The sequence below is a fragment of the Lissotriton vulgaris genome, chromosome 3_1, assembly GCF_964263255.1.
Source record: "Lissotriton vulgaris chromosome 3_1, aLisVul1.2, whole genome shotgun sequence".
NCBI lineage: Eukaryota > Metazoa > Chordata > Amphibia > Caudata > Salamandridae > Lissotriton > Lissotriton vulgaris.
The window spans coordinates 852332984-852338126 of NC_141689.1; the positions used below are offsets into that span (position 1 = coordinate 852332984).

Below are 5143 nucleotides of genomic sequence, written 5' to 3' on the forward strand. Positions count from 1 at the left end.
CTACTTAAGCTGAACACAGACAAGACGGAGATCCTCATCCTCGGGCCCTACCCCTCAGCATGGGACGACTCCTGGTGGCCCACATCGCTGGGGACACCCCCCTCACCTACCAACCAAACATGCAACTTGGGAGTCATCCTCGACTCGAAACTCACCATGACCGAGCAAGTCTCCTCCACCTGCTTCAACACCCTCCATATGCTACGCAAGATCTACAGATGGATCCCGACAGACACAAGGAAAACAGTCACCCAGGCCCTAGTCAGTAGCAGACTCGACTACGGAAATGCCCTCTATGCCAGAACCCCGATCAAGCTCATCAACAGACTGCAAAGAATTCTGAATGCCTCTGTATGCCTGATCCTGGACGTCCCGCGCTCGACCACATCACCCCCCACCTGAGGAACCTGCACTGGCTCCCCATCGACAAAAGAATATCCTTCAAGCTCCTGATCCACGCACAGAAGGCACTCCACAAGACCGCCCCAGCCTATCTCAACAGTCGACTCTCCTTCTATGTACCCAACAGGAATCTCCGCTCCACAGACCTCTCCCTGGCCACCGTCCCACGCATCCATAGAACCACAGCCGTAGGCAGATCCTTCTCCCACCGCGTCGCCAAAACCGGAACACCTTCCCCCTCAACGTACGACAAACCGAAGACCATCTAACCTTCAGGAGACGACTCAAGACCTGGCTGTTCAACCAGTAGCAACAGCACCCCCCTCCCCACTCCCCTCCCTCAGCGCCTTGAAACCCTTGTGGGTTTACAAACTGACTGATTGATTAGTTGATTGATTGATTGGAAGCTCAGTGTTACATTAATATGCGGCCCACAAATTAATAAAATTAAAATGGCATTAAAGCATAATATGGCATTGTTTTACAAATGTACCAAGCAACAAAATCAAGGGTGGTTTCAATAGCATGAGAGGTTATCAGTCCAATAGGTTATGTTCGGCATTATATGGAACCGAGATCTGGCGTTTTGGGAATACACAGACATTAACTAAAACTGAAAATGAATTTTTACGATCACTTCTTGGATTACAGAATAGTGCCCCACTTCTCCAAATATTCCTTGTTCTAGCGATAAATAAAGTAGGTTGTGTAGCAAAATTAAGACCCTTATTATATTGGATAAGCATAAGGCTTATTAAAGAGTTGGAACATTTTCGGGCTTCATTGAAAGATCAGTTGGAAGAGGATAAAGCATTTACTACTTTATGCCTTAGGTATGTAAAGTTTTTGCCCCATGAGTTAGTCCTAGACCACCTTTGAATTAACCTGATGCCTTCAAAAATGATAGAAAAAGAAAAACACAACAGGTGCAGTGGCTACTGTAGGATATATTATTCATTAGTAGTTTGGCTGGCTTTCCGTGACCAGACACTAAGTTCCCTTAAGGGTGAGAATCACCAGAGACCAATCTTTTTTTTAAATTATTTTTTTTTAAAGAACGTTTTTAGTGTGTTCTAGATGCTGAGATCACAGATCTCTATAAATTATATCTCAAGAGTAATCCAAACGATGAGACAAGATGCTCGGTGAGGATTTCCTCAGACATTGTACCCAATCAAAATTCCTTTGCCAATGATTTCACCAATGTAAAACCACATCAAGACCTTTGTAGCGACCAATCCATTCCTTGACTGTGAGCTGCAAAGGTTTGCCCGACCGGAAGGACTTCACCATCGCCTTAATGCTGTCAATCGCCTTGGGAATCTCCGCTGGAGAAGGTGGTGTCAGCTCCACTTTTGCATAGTACCAGAAGGTGGCCAATCTGGGTTTGGAGTAAGTAACAGCAGCGCCCACAAGCTGTGGTCCATGAGTAGTCACGGTCTTGAGGAGTCTCCGAGCTGCCTGTGCCATGGCTGCGGGAGAGGTCGAGACCAATCTTTTTTGAGGAGGAATCCTTGTACCTAATATGTGTCATGCTGTATCATAGGCAATCCCCGTCCAACCTAGTAGTCCCATACCACTAGTGCGGACTCAACCTCCTGGGGCAGAGTGAGTTCTTAGATAAGGTACTACTGGAAAATAAGGGATCCCGATAAAATTAAAAAAAACCTAGAGGTGTCCAGGATCACCCTTTTTGCCAGAATCCTCTAGTATGTCTGAAAATTTAAATCTAGATGGACCCTGAGCTTAATGGCTCAATCCATCACAAAATGCCAACATGTTTTTGCCCTTAACTGTTGCCCATACCAGTCATGGGCATTCATTAGGGCCAAGGATTCTTAACAGACTAGCCTAATCACCATTACAAGCACAGGATAATATTCACAAGGAGAATCCTACCTTGTTATTGTTTTTTTGTACCTAAAAACCAAAAGGGAGATAATACTGATATCATTACAAAAGTAATTGGTCTACCAATTAATTGACACATGCAGCGACACAATGCCTCATGTGTAACACTTGTGAAATTACACGGCACACCACACAGCAAACACATGTGTCACAATGAGGAATAGGCGCGGGCGAAGTTTGCGGAGTTGCGCTACAAGGAACTCAGCAAAGTGCCCAAAGAACTCCATTCAGCGGAGTTCCACAGGTGAGCCAACCTGCTCGATTCACCCGTTTTTGTGACATTTTATTTAATATGCAGCACAACAAGCATTCTTGCACCAGAAATCACACGCAAACGGCATCACGCAGTTTGCATGGGCACGGCCATCTTGCTTTTTGCTCTGTTTACAGTGCTGAGCCTACTTTTTAGTCGTTCTTTAATATCGCTAATCCTCCCCGATCAAACTTATCTACCCCTCATTTTTATGTATTATATTAGTGTTTTTTTGTGTTTGTCTATTTTACGGTTTTTGTAATTTTGTGTGTGTTTTTTGTGACTTCTGAACTTTTTAAATTTTTTGCTTTACTTCCTTATCTTCCTTCCTTCCATCCTTCCTCCCTCCCTTCCCCTCTCCCTCCCTCCCTGCCTCCCTCCCTCCCTTCCTTCCTTCCCTCCTTCCTCCTTTTTCCTGTTATTTATCTTCCACCCAGCCCTATTGCAGAGCAGGGGAGCGGCAGCGCCAGACCCTCCCTGAACAATCAAAAGTACCAGCCGCCTACCTTGTGGTAGGCAGTGCCATGAAGGGCTGTAGCCTGCACTATTTTTTCAGAGGCCTCGCCCTGCCAGATCTGTGGTGAGTTCATAATTAAGCACCCCACACCCTCTGGACGCTAATTTTTATTCACCTCTGACTCTTTCACTCTTAGCAGATATAGATCTCTTCAACTATTGTCAATTTTGAGTCACTGTTATAATCAGCCCACTAGGTATCATTTCCCGCCTTAAAATAAATCATTACAGGTTGCCACAAGTCGACGGACCCTTCTTGGACACCTACCCTGATATTAATCGATATACAGATCCTATTCCTTGCTAATTAGAATGACCTTAAACACTAATACAACGCCGGACATGTTTAATATTCATCATGAGCCCCAAGGAATCCCTTGTCCTGAAGAGACCCTAATACTTTCAGCTAGGTCAAAACGTAGTCGACAATAAATATGGTTAGTCTTAAAGCACTAGAAAAAGAATCTGGTCCTTGATCTGGGAAATTGAATCAGAATCGAAAGACATCCTTTCCTTCCAATAACCTTTTGTAAATAAAGTAACTTTGTTGAATAACAAGACGGTTATGGTCACTTCACTAGGATCACATTTGTCACAAATATAAAAAAAATGATGTACTGTATATATACTTGGTGTTTGAACAAGCTTTATGAAATTCTTATTTGTAATGAATAAATATGTTACTCCTTTCAGCTGAAGTGACTAAAACCAGTTAAACCTTGCAGGCTACCTACTTTTCTGGTTTTGTGAATATTGAATGAAACTATATGCATCTTATTGGTTTGGATATTCTATTCTTATCTCTTCAGTTTCTGATTGAATATTTGCAAAAGTATGCACTTGCTCAAGTTTAATTTTCTTAGAATACGTTCCTTGCGAACAACTGTTGCAAGCTATACAGCTAATACCCAGTTCACATGGGACATATAGGTTGCTCTTTTGTTTTGAAATGCTTAAGAAGTGATGCAGAGACACTAAGATAGGGGTAGTGAATATTATTCGGGAGTTAGCATTCTCTCACTTATTTGTACCTTTCTTTTTGTAGCTTATACAGTCCCAAGCAATACCACAGTGATGTGTATGCATGCAAATATACATTGAAAACAATGCAAACTAGGGGGTCAATTAGGATGGCGGACGGATCGCTACCACCATCCTTGTCCGTCCGCCACCTATTTCTCCCCCGCCATATTACAATGGCGGGGGGACCGTGGCGGACGGGAAGACGTCCGCTGCTTTTCTGCCGCAGTCGCCTTGCGACTGCGGCGGAAAAGCTTTAATATGGTGGCGGTGTCTATCAGACACCACCAGCCATATTAGGATGTGCTGGGGGCTATGCATTTCCGTGGCGGCAATGCCGCCACGAAAAGGCATACGGTCCTTGCTTTGGGGGCCCGTTGCGGGCCCCCACGGTGAAGGGGGGGGGTGGGGGGTGCACATGGGGGGTACCTATGGTACCCTCTGCGATTCAAAATACAACATGGCAGGCACTGTGCAGTGCCTGTCATGTTGTGCTTTGAAACGCACAACATGCATTTTTAACACTGCAGCGGGAGGTGCTTTCAGCACCGCCCGCCGCAATGTTAAAAATACGGAATGCACCCGCCACTGTGGCAGGTGCATCCTAATTCCACGGACGGGACCTCCGAACCTGTGGTGGACGGTCCCATCCTCAGACAGGATGGCGGACGGACTTTGTCTGTCCGCCATCCTAATGGACCTCTAAGTTGGCCCATCAAAGGGGATTGAGATGGAGTATGATATGAGATTCAAAGATCATTTATTGTAATTTATTAGTAGTTCCAAAATGTAGTTTAGGAAATTTGTAACAGGGTTAGATGTAGGAAATTAGGAATGGGTTTACTCCATTCTACTAATGCGATCTGATTTTTGAAAAGTATAATGGTACTGCCTTTGCCTGTCAAAATATTTTTGTGGAGATAAACTGTACTAATGATCTTTTTTATGTTATCTTCTTTATTTCTTACAACAGCATCCAGGTGCAAGAAGAGGGCAACAGAGGGGGATGAAAAAGCATAGGGTGACTTGAGAATTGCTGCA

The 5143-nt window shown here is 44.3% G+C and overlaps 1 pseudogene; it reads right to left on the reverse strand.

Annotated features, from left to right (window-relative positions):
- Window positions 1-1553: 1553 nt before the first annotated feature.
- On the reverse strand, window positions 1554-1881 carry LOC147727113 (ATP synthase F(0) complex subunit g, mitochondrial pseudogene; annotated as a pseudogene).
- Between the last annotated feature and the right edge of the window lie 3262 nt (window positions 1882-5143).